The 16,638-nt window shown below is 44.0% G+C and overlaps 1 long non-coding RNA gene across 1 annotated transcript in view; it reads right to left on the bottom strand.

Annotated features, from left to right (window-relative positions):
* Positions 1–8,769: 8,769 nt before the first annotated feature.
* The window catches only part of LOC148773926 (uncharacterized), a 38,142-nt gene continuing 30,273 nt past the window's right edge, over positions 8,770–16,638 (bottom strand). Inside the window, exon 3 of the long non-coding RNA XR_016036397.1 lies at positions 8,770–8,911. This is a non-coding gene — a long non-coding RNA (uncharacterized LOC148773926). The remainder of the gene's footprint in view (positions 8,912–16,638) is intronic.

Below are 16,638 nucleotides of genomic sequence, written 5' to 3' on the forward strand. Positions count from 1 at the left end.
CGAAGGGTGTGTTCTGCTCATGCTTCACCATTGACTTTGAGGACAGACACGTGGAGGGTTATCTTTAGGACCTTTCCCCTCACCAACCCCTGTCTCCTTTCATTATCTTGCCCTCTAGTTACTCTGGCTCTTTGGTGAAGTCTGATACAGCCATTCATTGGCTCTTGGGTGACAGTGTTGTAGGAAGTGAAGGGTTTGGACAGTAAAGGGCATGTGAACACTACCCGCCTATACTCCTCGGTGATGCCCCACACAGGGGCAACATCCTATGGGAGGCCTACACCCTGGGTAAACCAAGAGCGAGGTGACCCACCTCAGAGCTGGGACGTGGTGAGCACAGGTGGTGCTGGTGTTGTTCAGTCACTAAGTCGCGTCTGACTCTTTGAGACCCCGTGGGCTGCAGCACTCCAGGCTTCCCTGTCCCTCGCTCTCTCCCGGGGTTTGCTCATGCTCATGTCTATTGAATCTGTGATGCCATCCTCCTCTGCCGCCGTCTTCTCCTTCAGGAGGACAGGTGAGCAACATGGAAACGATGATCCTGGTGACTCGGGGGACTTCAGGGGAGGATCTTGACTTTGGGGTTATAAGTATGGGTTGCAGGTATGAGAGGAAAAAAAAAGAATTGTCCTAACAAGCCTTTTTAAAAGTGGGCTTAAACTCCCTCCTCGCCCTCACTCCCTGAATGGAAAGAGCTAGATTTAAGGTGACTTGTTTCTCCTGCGTGTCTGGCGGTCTGCTGCCTGGATGCTTTCAGAACAGCTCTGTTCAGGAGAGGATGGAGGCCCCAGAGGCCCGTTGCTCCACAGGACTTGTGCATAAACCCTCATTCAGTCACAGGTGGCCAATGGGGTCCACCAGGTGCCCTTCTCTGAGGCCTGTCTGGACTCACTGATGCAAGATCCAGGACAGCATCCACTCCACAGACACCCGGCCGTCTCCACAGCCCTGCTCCTGATCATCAGGGAACTAGCAAAGATCTGTGCTGGCTTGCATTGTCCCCCTTTTCTTTCTTTCCTCTTTGTACTGCAGTAAACCTTGGGTAATCTCGTGTAATGCTGGCCCTCAATAAACCGTATCTTTTATGTCTTCCATTTTTAGGGAAAAGAGGCAAAGCACAGGTAAACAAGTTAAGATCAGAAATTTATTATTTTAATAATTTTTTTCAGGGCACAAAAGAGGGCAGAAATAATATCTTACTTTACAAACCCTGTACTTAACAGAGTGCTTTCATATCTATTAGCTCATGGTCTTTACAGTCTTCCAAGGTCAGATGTTTTCTCCATGTTATAATTAAGGAAACTGGGGTTCAGAGAAACTGACTGATTTGTGCAGACCACGTGGTTGGAAAATGATAAACTGGGCCTCAAATCCAGCATTGTGACTCCACGTTCCACACTCTTTAATATTATATGAGCACTGGTTGAGTGCCTACTATGTGCCAGGCTTCCCACTGAAAGTGTGGCTTATTATCTCATTAAATTGTGCACACTTCTCATTACAAACAGAACCTTAAGGTCACATCCAAGGTCACCAGCATTCAAAGAGTGTGCCAGGGTAGCTCCCTATTCAGAAACTTATTTTCTGATGGCTTAGGGAAAAGAAACAATGCTAATTATCGTGACTCCTGGGCTTTGAAAATCTGTTCTGGGCATAGGATCTTGAAATTGAACTTGAGTTTAGACTTCAAGAGTCCAGACCAGTGCTGTCCAATGGAACTTTCTGTGATGATGGATATGTCCTAAATATGCAGTATCCAATACAGTAGCCACTAGCTCCATGTAGCTGTTGAACACTTGAGGTGTGGCCAATGTGACTGAGGACCTAAATGCTTAGATTTCATCCGTATGTATTGCTTTAAATTTAAATAACCACACCTGACTAGTGGCTGCCATATTGGATAGTATAGGATTCTAGACTATCAAATCATGCCAACTTGGATTCAAATCTCAAATCTGTATGTAACAACTTCTACAAGCATCTCAGTACCCTAAACTGAGTGTAACAAGATCTGCTTAATAGAGACAATGGATGCAAATTGTCCTTTAAGCCCTGTCAGATGGTAAACCCTATGAGAGCAGTGACTCAGTCTTATTAGCATATGGATCCCTAGCGATTAGCACAGCCTGAGATAATAAAAATATATTAAAGCTCAACATTCAAAAAACTAAGATCATGGCAGCTAGTCCCACCCCTTCATGGCAAATAGATGGGGAAACAGTGGAAACAGTGGCTGACTTTAATTTTTTGGTCTCCAAAATCACTGCAGATGGTGACTGCAGCCATGAAATTAAAAGACACTTACTCCTTGGAAGGAAAGTTATGACTAATCTAGACAACATATTAAAAAGCAGAAATGAAACTCCAATTCTTTAGCCACCTGATGCAAAGAACGGACTTATTTGAAAAGACCCTGATGTTGGGAAAGATTAAGGGTGAGAGAAGGGGACGACAGAGAATGAGATGGCTGGATGGCATCACTGACTCAATGGACATGAGTTTGAGTAAACTCCTGGAGTTGGTGATGGACAGGGAAGCCTGGTGTGCTGTGGTCCATGGGGTCTCGAAGAGTCGGACACGACTCAGCAACTGAACTGAGCTGAACTGAACTCAAACTTGGCTGCTGACTCAGGGCTCCTGAAACACTTGTAATTAATGTCCTAAGTGTTAAGAACCCTGGGAGCATCTTTTGTTCTAGTATTTGGTGTTTGACCCTGTCCTGAGAGCCCCTAAATCCCACGTGAATTTCTGATGGAAAGGAGCAGAGCGCTGGGTCCATGTTTTGCTCTAATGAATGGGTTAACTCTGGGTGGGTTTCTGGATGGCTCCTGGTTGGACACTGGTTACTAGAAAGATCAAGTCACAATTAGAAACTTGGAATTTTTAACCCCTTCCCCTCTCTCCTGAGAGGGCAGAAGGGCTGGAAATGGAGGCAACAACAGATTGTGTTTACATGTGCAAGCTTCATTAAAATCCCAGTTGCATAGGGTGCAGGGGACTTCCAGGCTGGGAACAGATCCATACCAGAAGGGGAACAAACTCCAGCTCCATGGAGACAGAAGCTCCTGTGCTCAAGTCCCTCCCTGACCTCACCCTTCCTACCTCTTCATCTGGTGGCTCAACTGTATCCTTTCTCATGGGGCTCCCCAAGCTACAGGCCACAGACCATTACCTCCTGTCAGATCGGCAGCAGTATTAGATTAGAAATGAAGTGCACAATAACCGTAATGCGCTTGAGTCATCCCGAAACCATCCTTCCAACCCCAGTCGGTAGAAAAGTTGTTTTCCGTGAAATCGGCGCAAGGTGCTAAAAATGTTGGGGACTGCTGCCTTTTCATATCCTTCAATAAAATGACAAATGTGCTTCTCTGAGTTCTGTAAGCTGATGTAACAAATTAATTGAACCTGAGGGAGGGACAAAAGACACTCCAATTAGTAGCCAAGACTGATGGAAGTTGTGGATAACCTGGGGACCTACTACTCGTAATCAGCATCTGAAGGAGGACGGGAACATTCTTGGGGGCCTGAGCCCTTAGCTTGTGGGATTTGACACCATCTCCAGATGGAGAGGATTAGATATGGAGTTAACTTGTAGGACACCCAGCTGGTGTCTCAGAGAATCATTTGTTGACAGGGAAACCCTACGCAGTTGGTGACCTGAGGTGTCAACTCTGAGAAGGAAGACTCACTGGGAGAGGGGAAAACTGTAGGTTTTTCCAATATATACAGATTACATAGTCGATTGGGCTTCCCAGGTGGTACTACTGGTAAAGAATCTACCTGCCAATGCAAGACATAAGAGATGCAAATTCATTCCCTGGATCGGGAAGATCCCCTGGAGGAGGGCATGGCAACCCACTCCAGTATTCTTGCCTGGAGAATCCCATGGACAGAGGACCCTGGTGGACTACAGTCCATGGGGTTGCAAAGAGTCAGACATGACTGAAGTAACTTAGCACACGCCCCCCGCTCCACACACACACACACACACACACACACCGATGTCCAAAAATATTTCTTGAAAAGAATTGAACATAGGATGGTAAACTGAGCTGAAGCAAGGCCACTAAAGGGTGATTGGTGCCCACTGTCTCTGCCTTCAAAATGCATTTTACCTGGGTTGCGCTCACAGGTAACACCATCTGCCATATTGGAAGGTATTACAAGAAATGATACTATAAAATTTGCATTCCTCTGTTGTAAAGGTGGAGCTGAGGATGTTCACTCTGTCATGGTAAACCGTGAGATTTTATGAGGATATTCAGGATAAATCTCTGCCTTAGTAGACTATCGCCTCTTGAGTAGTTACATTCTCTTTTATCTCATGACTCTCTCAACTATATAATGATGAAGCTTCCATGTTCACACTGGCTACCACAGGGTGTCTGAAAAGTCTGGGAATCTAAGATAAACTTATTTTTAAACAATATGTTAGTCATTTTTAACTGACTTACTAACTGGCTTACTAATATGGATATATGTTCAAAATAAACGCACCAAAAATTTTCAGATTGTTCATCTGAAAAAAAGGAGAATAAATATGTTGTCTTCCCTGTGTATTGAAACCTTTATTTTTGACACTCTGTTTCATATTTATTGCACATTTTTCAGATTAACGATTGGACCCACTGCTTAAAATTTAGAGGTATTTCTACTAGTCGGACACGACTGAGCGACTTCACTTTCACTTTTCACTTTCATGCATTAGAGAAGGAAATGGCAACCCACTCCAGTGTTCTTGCCTGGAGAATCCCAGGGACGGCGGAGCCTGGTGGGCTGCCGTCTGTGGGGTCGCACAGAGTCGGACACGACTGAAGTGACTTAGCAGCAGCAGCAATTTACAAAGATGTCTGGAGCTTAAGCACATTACTTGAAAAAGCAGTTGACTTACTGTATAAAAATAAGCTTACTCTACGTTTCCTGACTTTGCACCTGCTATGGAAACCTTGCCTTGGAACTGTGGGCCACCCGTGCACTGCAAGTAGGATCGCCCCTGCTTGCAGAAACTGGAGAAAGCCCACAGGCAGCAACAAGACCGAGCTCAGCCAGGAACAATTAATTGATTGATTGATTGATTAACTAATTAATTAAAAAATTTAAACTGTGGTCTGGCTTATCAAGGATTTTGTTGTTGTTCTTGTAAAGAACAGAAAACACTCAAAATCATTTTTATTGTAAAATGAAAGCATTTTATTATAAAATAAAAAATAAAATTTATAAAATTATAAATAAAATATAATACATAAATAATTTATAAAATAAATAAATATCAACCCTGTGGACTGTAGCCCACCAGGCTCCTCTGTCCATGGGATTTCCCGGGCAAGGATAATGGAATGATACTTCTCCAGGGAATCTTCCTGATCCAGGAATCAAACCTGTATCTCCTGCATTGCAGATGGATTCTTTACTTCTGAGCTGCTGCTGCTGCTCCTAAGTCGCTCCAGTCATGTCCAACTCTGTGCGACCCCATGGACTGCAGCCCACCAGGCTCCCCCGTCCATGGGATTCTCCAGGCAAAAGTACTGGAGTGGGTTGCCATTGCCTTCTCCTTTTTAATGCTGGTCTCCCCCATTAAAGCATAAGCTCCATGAAAGCAGAACTCAGAGCTATTTTCATTCACTACTGTGTAACCAAGTCTGGATAGTCTACTAGGGAAATCCAAATAAATAAATTTATAAAAATAAAAACATAAGTTATTATTTTATGATGAAATAAATATCCACAGAATCCACTCAAACTAATTAAACCAAGAAAGAAGAGTTTCTAGAGGTAAGTGCCATCACACTGACACTAAGAACTGTCTCAGGAGAGTCTTATTAGCTCTGAACCCACAACACTCTGCCCAGCTCACTCCCCAGTTCCTGGCCCAATCAGCAGGGGCAGCAGAACAGGGTCCACCACAGCACAAAGGTGGCTACAGCAGCAGAAAAGGGAAGAAGTTGCTGAGACTGATTTGTCCTTAAATCAGTCTCCTCCATTCTCCGTTTTAGGCGTCCTCATAAGCTATCTTCAATATTTTTGGGAAAAGATGGAAAAGAGAGGTGGCAGGAGGGACTGAGGATTTGGGGAAGCAATGATGCAATTATCATTTATTTAACAAATATGTACTGAATGCCTACAATGTAAAACTGTATAAGACATGGTTCTAGCAAACGCAGGGAAAACTTACTCTTGATGCCAACTTTGAAATAAGTCAAGGTTGCAGCACCTGCTCTTCAGTCTTCATCCTTTCAGGCCAGGATGATAAAAGTTAACATTTGCAGTGATAACTCAGGAAGCCCAAGAGCTTCTGTCATCACAGAAAGATGAACTTCTATGTTCATAGAACTGTCTGAGGACAGAAAAATGAACTTGCTCATTTGGAAATATTTTCAACAAGATCTGGACAAAAGAGGCTTCGTAGTTAATTTTAAGTTAACCTTCTAATAAGTACAACATGCCACCCTACATCTAAGCCCTTTCCGTAAAAGATCCATGTCAATGAGAGTAGATAGGGAAAGACCTGAGGGAAAAAAAAACCACAAAGGAACTCCATGGAGGAACATCATTTGAGGGTAGACATAATCTGAGAAAATGCTGCCTGCATGGCCTGTAGATTCCTGTAAAGTGTGTGAAAGATAGGCCAAAATAGGAAAACACCAAACTGAGCCCATATCAAACTAAGAAACTTCGGAAGTCTTACAGGGAGCTGCTGTTTGGTAATTATAATGACAGATAACACACCAGATACTACTATGTTAGACATTCGGTATGCGTGCAAACTAAGTTGATTCAGCCATGTCCAACTCTTTGCGACCCCATGGACTGTGGCCCACCAGGCTCCTCTGTCCATGGGATTCTCCAGGCAAGAATACTGGAGTGGGCTGCCATTTCCTTCTCCAGGGGATCTTCCTGATCCCCAGGAATTGAACCCGTGTCTCTTATGTCTCCTGCAATGGCAGATACGTTCTTTACTGCTAGTGCCACCTGGGTACAGGATCTTATTTAAATAAGATATATATATATGCACATACATATACACGTATGCCTTGTATATAACTCTGGGAAGTAAGAGTTATTATCACTCCCATTTCATAGATGAGGAAACAGTCTCAGAGTGAATAAGCCTTTTGATTACCCAATCCAGTCTGTTTTTAAGAAATTTGTGGCCTAACTTAATGTCTAAAGAGCAGAACATAACGTTGAAAGTATTTTAAGTAATTAGTTAGTAGTTATCCACAGATACAATCCAGATAATTCTGTACTGGTAATAGATTTTGGCCCTAAATTAGTCATTTATCTAAGTGGGTTTTAATTCTATGATTTAAATCACCAACAACTTCCATCCCAACTCATGCAGAGTAGTGACCACCACTTATAAAAATCCATAAGGAGTCTGACTCATGAGTCTAGTTGTGGAACTCAGCCAAGAGGCTTTTTAACTCAAGGACACATGTGATGGGGCAGCATAAACACATTGAGTCAAGACCAAATCTGACAACACGGAGGTCATCTATTAAAGAAAATCATTTGAAGATCACAGCAGAGTTGCTTGCTAAAATGACCATAAATCATGGTGCAAATATTGCTGCTCATTAACGTTTTTATTATTGTCATTTAAAGTGAATGGCTTAGCAAACCATTTATTTGTTTGTCTGGGGGAGCCCCAACTTGCCTCTAATAAGTTGACTTTATAAAATTAGTGAAATCAACTTTGAAATGGTAAATATTCATGGTATGTCAACAAGTATGATACATAACTGCCCACTCTTAACTGTAATTAAAATGGATGCTTAGTTGTGTAAATACACAAATAAGACCTAGAAGGACACATCAAACAGTAAACTGTTTGTAATTATAGATGACTTTGTTTTTTGCTTTTTGTGTTTTTTGGTTTCCTATTATGCACGTGTTAACTTTTAAGAAATAAGTATTATTTTAAGAACCTTTAAAAAAATAAAATTAAATTAATGAAATCATACTATGCTGTAAAAACCAGAGCAGAGTGGCCCAGTTAGGGTTTCTCAGCAAAATCAACAATCAACAACAAGATTGTGTAATGGACCAGGACAATGCACCTGGTACCCAGAAGGAATGAAGTCGCCTTTGGCAAGGATGTAAGATGAGGTAGTTTGGGAGCAACAGGAGAGGAAAAAGCACTTGTGTTTTTAGTCTTGCAGTCACCAACATAGGTGACACTGTGTCCCCGGTACCCTTTTACTTTCTATTAACTTTATTTTTTTTTAACACCAAAAACATTTTGTATGCGGGTATAGCCTATTAACAATGATGTAAGAGTTTCAGGTGAACAGTGAAGTGATTCAGCCACACAAATACATGGATCCATTCTCCCCCAAACCCCGCTCCCATCCAGGTTGGCACATGACATTGAGTAGGTTCCATGTGCTATAGAATAGGTTTTTGTTGGTTACCCTTTCACTTTCTAGTTGGGTATTTCCTCCTGGCCTTATAGGCCTTTGCTCCACACTCTTAAACAGAAGGAAAGAGTCCTTCCATTTCTCTACCATTAACTCTTGAGCGTGTCACGCTCCTCTCTCTTGGCTGCTGCTGCTGCTGCTGAGTCACTTCAGTCGTGTCCGACTCTGTGTGACCCCTTAGGTGGAAGCCCACCAGGCTCCCCCGTCCCTGGGATTCTCCAGGCAAGAACACTGGAGGGGGTTGCCATTTCCTTCTCCAATGTGTGAAAGTGAAAAGTGAAAGTGAAGTCGCTCAGGCCTGTCTGACCCTGGCTAATGGCATCGTATTAGCGTGATTCAGCGTTACCTTGCTTCACCGTGGTCCGCCCACTAGGGGGCGCGCCCCGCCTCCACGCCTGGCGTCCTGTAGGTTCCTACTGCTCAAGTTCTCGCACTGGATGTGCCCCTGCTTGTGAGCAGCTGGCAGACGCATCATCCGACTCGCCGTGACAGTCCTGGAGGTTGTCCCAAAAACAGGATGAAAGAGAACATATTCAGTTAGTTTTTAATGCAGGCTCAGAGGACAGGGGATATTATGAAATGGGGTTTCATAGGCTAGAACATTTAGAATATATAAGAAAATGGATATGGTGATGGACCCTTAGGAGAGGAACCAAGACAGGGATGCTGCTGCTGCTGCTGCTGCTAAGTCACTTCAGTCGTGTCCGACTCTGTGTGACCCCATAGACGGAAGCCCACCAGGCTCCCCCGTCCCTGGGATTCTCCAGGCAAGAACACTGGAGTGGGTTGCCATTTCCTTCTCCAATGTGTGAAAGTGAAAAGTGAAAGTGAAGTCGCTCAGTCGTGTCTGACCCTTAGCGACCCCACGGACTGCAGCCTACCAGGCTCCTCCATCCATGGGATTTTAGATATATAAATCCTCTCACACATTTTTGCTTTTGTATAATTTTTTTAAAACAGGGTGTTTTTTTTTTTTTAATGAAGTATAGTTGATTTACAATGCTGTGTTAGTTTCACGTGTTCAGTACAGTTCGGTCCCTCACTGTGTCCAACTCTTTGCGATCCCAGGGACTGCAGCACGCCAGGCTTCCCTGTCCATTACCAACTCCCAGAAGTGTAGGTGGAAGTCACTCAGTCGTGTCCGACTCTTTGTGATCCCATGGACTGTCCATGGAATTCTCCAGGCCAGAATACTGGAGTGGGTAGCCTTTACCTTCTTCAGGGGATCTTCCCAACCCAGGGATCAAACTTGGGGATCAAACCCAGGTCTTCCACATTCCAGGTGGATTCTTTACCAGCTTGACCACAAGGGAAGCCCACCATCTCCCGGAGTTTACTCAAACTCATGTCCGTTGAGTTGGTGAGGCCATCCAACCATCTCATCCTCTGTTGTCCCCTTCTCCTCCTGCCCTCAGTCTTTCCCAGCATCAGGGTCTTTTCCAAAGAGTCAGTTCTTCACATCAGGTGGCCAAAGTATTGGAATTTCAGCTTCAGCATCAGTCCTTCCAATGAATATTCAGGATTGATTTCCTTGAGGATTGACTGGTTGGACCTCCTTGCAGTCCAAGGGACGCTCAAGAGTCTTCTCCAACATCACAGTTCAAAAGCATCAATTCTTTGGCATTCAGCTTTCTTTATAGTCCAGCTCTCACATCCATACATGACTACTGGAAAAACCATAGCTTTGACTAGATGGACCTTTGCTGGCAAAGTAATATCTCTGCTTTTTAATATACTGTCTAGGTTGATCATAGCTTTTCCTCCAAGGAGCAAGCATCTTTTAATTTAATGGCTGTAGTCACCATCTGCATTATTTTGGAGCCCAAAAAAATAAAGTCTACCACTGTTTCCATTGTTCCCCATCTATTTACCATGAAGTGATGGGACCAGATGCCATGATCTTAGCTTTTTGAACGTTGAGCTTTAAGCCAACTTTTTCACTCTCCTCTTTCATTTTCATCAAGAGGCTCTTTAGTTCTTCTTCACTTTCTGCCATAAGGATGGTGTCATCTGCATATCTGAAGTTATTGATATTTCTCCTGGCAATCTTGATTCCAGCTTGTGCTTCATCCAGCCAGGCAATTCGCATGATGTACTCTGCATATACATTAAATAAGCAGGAAGATAATACACAGCCTTGATGTACTCCTTTCCCTATTTGGAACCAGTCAGTTGTTCCATGTCCAGTTCTAACTGTTGCTTCTTGACCTGCATACAGATTTCTCAGGAGGCAGGTCAGGTGGTTTGGTATTCCCATCTCTTGAAGGATTTTCCATAGTTTGTTGTGACACACAACAAAGGCTTTGGCATAGTCAATAAAGCAGAAACAGATGTTTATTATCTGGAACTCTCTTGCTTTTTCAATGATCCAACTGATGTTGGCAATTTGATCTCTGGTTCCTCTGCCTTTTCTAAATGCAGCTTGAACATCTGGAAGTTCATGGTTCACATATTGTTAAAGCCTGGCTTGGAGAATTTTGAGCATTACTTTCCTAGTGTGTGAGATGAGTGTAATTGTGTGGTAGTTTGAACACTCTTTGGCAATGGAATGAAAACTGACATTTTCCAGTCTTGTGGCCACTGCTGAGTTTTCCAAATTTGCTGGAATATTGAGTACAGCACTTTCACAGCATTGTCTTTTAAGATTTGAAATAGCTCAGCTGGAATTCCATCACCTCCACTAGCTTTGTTTGTAGTGATGCTTCCTAAGGCCCACTTGACTTCAAATTCCAGGATGTCTGGCTCTAGGTGAGTGATCACACTATCGTGGTTATCAGGGTCATGAAGATCTTTTTTGTAAAGTTCTTCTGTGTCTTAATGTCTTCTGCTTCCGTTAGGTCCATACCATTTCTGTCCTTTACTGTGCCCATCTTTGCATGAAATGTTCCCTTGGTATCTAGTTTCAGGTGTACAGCGAAGTGATTTAGTTATACATTTTTTTCATATTCTTTTCCATTATAGGTTATTACGAACCTGTGCTGTACAATAGGTTATTGTTGCTTATTTTATAAGTAGTAGAGGAAGGCAAGGCAACCCACTCCAAAGTTCTTGCCTGGAGAATCCCCATAGACAGAGGAGCCTGGTGGGCTACAGTCCATAGGGCCGCAAAGAACTGGATACGACTGAGCAACTAAGCACAGCACAGTAGCGTGTGCATCTGTTAATCTTAAACTCCTGATTTATCCCTCCACCACTTTTCCCCTTTGGTAACTATTAGTTTGTTTCCTATGTCTGTGAGTCTGTTTCTGTTTTGTATAGTAAATAGGTTCATTTGTATTGTTTTCTTGGAGTCCATATATCAGAGATATCATGTAATATTTGTCTTTCTCTGACTTACTTCACTTAGTTTGATAATCTGTAGGTCCATCCATGTTGCTGCCAATAACAATATTTCAGTCTTTTTATGCCTGAGCAATATTCCATTGTATAAATATACCATAGCTTCTTTATCTATTCATCTGTCGATGGACACTTAGGTCACTTCCATGTCTTTGTTGTTGTAAACAGCACTGCAATGAACATTGAGGTGTATGTATCTTTTCAAATCAGAGTTTTCTCTGGATGTATACCTGAGAGTGGGGTTACAGGATCAAATGGTAGCTCTGTTTTTAGTTTTTTAAGGACCTTCTATACTGTCCTCCATAATGGTTGTATCAATTTACATTCCCACCAACAGTGTAGGAGGATTCCCTTTTCTCTGCACCCTCTCCAGCCCTTATTTGTAGATGTAGTAGGTTTTAAAAGACCTAGAGAGTCACCTAATCGAAGATGAGACGTAAACATGATTTTTTAATGGAATCCTGGACAGCTGTTTACCCGCCTCTCCCACAGGCCTCACTGGAGTCCATGACTGGGAGGCAAGCGGTTAGCCTTCTCTCACGTCTGCCCTCAGCCTGGAGGGAGTCGGGGGCGCATGTCATTAGTGTTCATATTTCTCCGGAACCATTGCTCATGTGTCTGTAAATAAGAAACACTCCTTCAAAGCTCTTGCCCACCAGGCAGTACACGCTAATAATATTTACCTTTATTGAGCTTTTACTAAATGTATAGTGTTCTAAGTGCTCTGAATACATAATATAATTTTTCCCCATTTTAGGTGTCACTGCTGTAATAGACGGAGAAGGCAATGGCAAGCCACTCCAGTACTCTTGCCTAAAAAATCCCATGGATGGAGGAGCCTGGTGGGCTGCAGTCCATGGGGTCGCTATGGGTCGGACACGACTGAGCGACTTCACTTTCACTTTTCACTTTCACACATTGGAGAAGGAAATGGCAACCCACTCCAGTGTTCTTGCCTGGAGAATCCCAGGGATGGGGGAGCCTGGTGGGCTTCCGTCTATGGGGTCACACAGAGTCGGACACGACTGAAGTGACTTAGCAGCAGCAGCAGCAGCAGCTGTAATAGAAGTCTTCTCTGGTGGCTCAGATGGTAAAGAATCTGCCTGCAATGCAGGAGACCTGAGTTTGATCCCTGGGTTGGGAAGATCTCCTGGAGAAGGGCATGGCAAGCCACAGCAGTACTCTTGCCTGGAGAATTCCATGGACAGAGGAGCCTGGCAGGCAAAAGTCCATGGGTTTGCAAAGAGTCATACATGACTGAGCGACTAACACTTTCACTGTCACAAGTGCTTGCACAGCTGTCGTGTGCCAACACTGGGATTCAGATCTAGCTTGTGTCTGAAGCCCACCCGGAACCCCACCCACACTCTCCCCTCCTCCCCATGTCACCTCCACAACCACTCAAAAGACACAGTATCTGCAGCCACTCCTTACCTCATCTTCCATCCTAAAGAAGGAAGCAAGTGAGGGCAGGTAGGGAAGGTTAGAAGGTCACTCTGGGGTTTCCCTGGTGCTCCAGAGGCTAAGAATTTGCCTTGCAAGGCAAGGAACACCAGTTTAATCCCTGGTTGGGAAGATCCCACATACTGCGGGGCAACCAAGCCCAAGTTCTGTAACTACAGAGTAGCCCCTGCTTACTGCAACTAGAACAACAGCACAGCCTAAAATGAATCAACAGAATTTTTGCTAAAAAACGGTCACTCTAGGTAGGGACAGGGAGGACAATCTAAACCATCAGGAAAAAAAATAATCAGGAAGATCCAAGCACTGACTCCTCTTCATTCTCTGTCACCACATCTTTCCCTCACACACACACACACACTCCTAAACATAACACACACACACACACACTCATTCCTAAACATAAACACACACACACACTCACTTCTAAACATAAACACACACACACTGCTGAACACACACACACACTAATGCTTGACAGTTATGGAGCCCACTGTTGAGAATTTTGCTTCTCATCTTCTAAGAACCTTAGGTTTTGGCTTTTTGTTTCATCTTTTGTCAGTAGCATCACTAGAAGAGTCATCAGAAGGGAAGTTAGAAGGACCTGCCTGGTGGGTGCTTGCTGAGTTGACAGAAAAGAAGGCCGCTCTCGTGGGGAAGCGCAGTTCTCATGGAGTAGGGCCTGGGGCTGGCGCACAGCAGCCAGCCGCGGCGGGCGGAAACTCGAGAGAGAAGAGAGGGACCGTGGGCGCTCAGGAGGGCTGAGAGGAGAAGAAACAATTTTTGTTTTCTTTTTTGAAATTTACAAAGCAATTGTAGAAATGCAAAAGCTAATCATCTCCCTTCCCCTGCCCCTGGCTGATCAATGGCCTGAAAATAAATGACTGCATTGCCATCCTCTGCACCACCCCACGAAGCCATCACAGCGAAAAAAACAAACTACAAGCAGAGCCTGTGTTTAGGGAGAAAGAAAGAGAATTCATCGCTGTTTTCAAACTCAGAAGTGGTTGCCACAGTCCTACTAAGGGAAAGACACAGACACTGCACACACACCCTAAACAGGAAAAGAATCTATCAATAAGCACGTGCCTTTGTGTCTTTGCAGTTTCCTGCTACTTGTATCCCAGGCAGAAAAGATGTTGTTTCAAGTTCTGACAGGGGACTGGCTTGAAAGAGAAACTCCGAAGGATTTACACCACTTTCTGAATAAAGGAAAACTCAAACTGTCAACAGTTTCATATTTTTTCCTTATTTTCCCTCACTTTTCTTCTATTTTTTTTTCTTTCGTTTCTCTCCCTTGATGCACCCCGATCTTTTCCTTTTTTCTACCCTCCTTCCCTTTTTTCCCTTCTTCACAAAAACTATAAAGACGGAGCAGCCAATTAAGAGTGCTTCACGGTATCACAGCATTTGGGGAATTAGGAAGAGTAAATGTCATGCCTCATTAGAAGATTGCCAGCCTGGCGGAAAAATCCAAATAAAAGGCCTGGAGCAGAAAACCAGGAGCTGCCGGAGAACAGCTCATCACCAATGGGGTGAGGAGAGGTGAGTCTTTGGGGCTGGTTTTATAAAACCTGCTGCACTGACGATGATTTTCACTGAGGTCGGCACCATAAGTACAGGGCCAAGCCTGCCCCAGTTCTCAGTAAATATTATTCTCTAGGATACTTTGCTGGAACATAATAACAGAGTCTCTAGAGTTATACACTGCTTTGCAAGCCAGTGTGACCCTTGCATCAGAGGCACGGTCGCAAAAAGGACCTGGGTAACTGTAGAGATGTCACTCCTATGTGTTTGCGCTTCCACGTGGACACCTCAGGGGTCAGTAAAGAACCTTGTACTAGGAGCTGAATAAAGCAACTAACGCCTACTGTGTGCCCAACCTAGGTAGGTAAGCTTCCAGCCCCTGCCCTGGAAGCCTCCAAATCTGCTGGGCGGGTAACACGAAAAAAAAAAAATTACATATATCTATGTATGTATGTACATATACACACACACACATGCACAGAGATTAATCCAACAATAAGGCTAAGAATATATATGGAAGGATTTACTCTGCTTTAAAAAATAGAAAGAGCTTGCTAAGTATCTATAGCCTCTATTTTCCTTTCCCTAACCAGTGACTTTTCCTTCTCACCTCTCAGCTCGCATCTAGGCTCATCCACCCGCCCGAATGTTGACCTTATTCCTATCAAGACAGCTGCCAAGGGGAGGTGGGGGAATAAAAAGAAAGCCAGCTGCCAAGATTCCTCACCTCTCTGAACTCCTTGTCTGACCCTGACCCGGCAGCTAAGAGGGTCATGGCTCTTTGTGATTTTGAGCAAACTCTGGGAGCTAGTGAAGGACACGGGAGCCTGATGTGCTGCAGTCCATGGGGTCACAGAGTCAGACTCAACTCAGTAACTGAACAACAAAAACTTCTTGATAATCTCCCAGTTGCAAGGCTACCCCCTATACAGTCTGGCCTGAACAATTACAACTGCTTGGCAAGACTTGACTGCTTCCTAGTGCAGAATGACTCCAGGTAAAACTGTGAAGATGTCCAAGTTTGTCTTTGTGATCCCCCGGCCCAGCTTTCTGTGCCTTCCCCTCCCCACTCTCTGCCGCTTCCCTCTGACCAGTCACCAGGAGATACAGGCCCTCGGGCACAAGTTCTGAAGAAAGGCTCGACATGGACATCTAAATGACTCCCTGTTCTAAAAAGTGTTCACTGTGGAATGACAGTGTTTTTCCCTCCTAGCGTGCATTAGAGGGATGGGGAGAGATGTGTGTGGATGGATGTAGTTCTTCCCCGATACCCTCAAGTTCAGTGAATGTGTTCTGAGCACTTTGGGAAGGCAGGATGGTGCTAGGCAGGGACTCTCAGCCTTGACTATCCATCAGGGTCTCCTGGGAGGCTTTTGAAACATAGTGATGTCTTGTCCTTACTCCAGTCCAGGTAATCAGAATCTCAGTCAAGGCTTTTTTCGCTTATTTCACACTCTTTTCCATTATGTTTATAATAGGATATCGACTGTATCAATAGTTCCCTACACTGTACAGCAGGGCCGTGTCTCTTGTCTGTTTTACAGATAGTAGTTTGTTTCTGCTAAGCCCAAACTCCTAATTTATCCCTCTCCCATCCCCTTTCCCCTTCAATAACTGTAAGTTTACTTTCTATGTCCGTGAGTCTGTTTTGTGAACAAGTTCGTTTGCACCTATTTTTTAGATTCCACATATAAGTGACACCGTATATTTGTCCCTGTCTGACTCACTTCACTTAGTACGATACTATCTAGGCCCGTCCATGTTGCTGCAAATGCCAGCCAGGGCTTAGAACCATCAGCACGGCAGAACACATTTGGGCTTTGGCACTGACAGATATATGTGCTTCCCAGGTGGTGCTAGTGGCAAAGAACCTACCTGTCAATGCAGGAGACGT

Source organism: Moschus berezovskii, chromosome 25 (assembly GCF_049115385.1).
Source record: "Moschus berezovskii isolate FMDL1 chromosome 25, NW_MosBer_1.0, whole genome shotgun sequence".
In the NCBI taxonomy this organism is placed as follows: Eukaryota; Metazoa; Chordata; class Mammalia; order Artiodactyla; family Moschidae; genus Moschus; species Moschus berezovskii.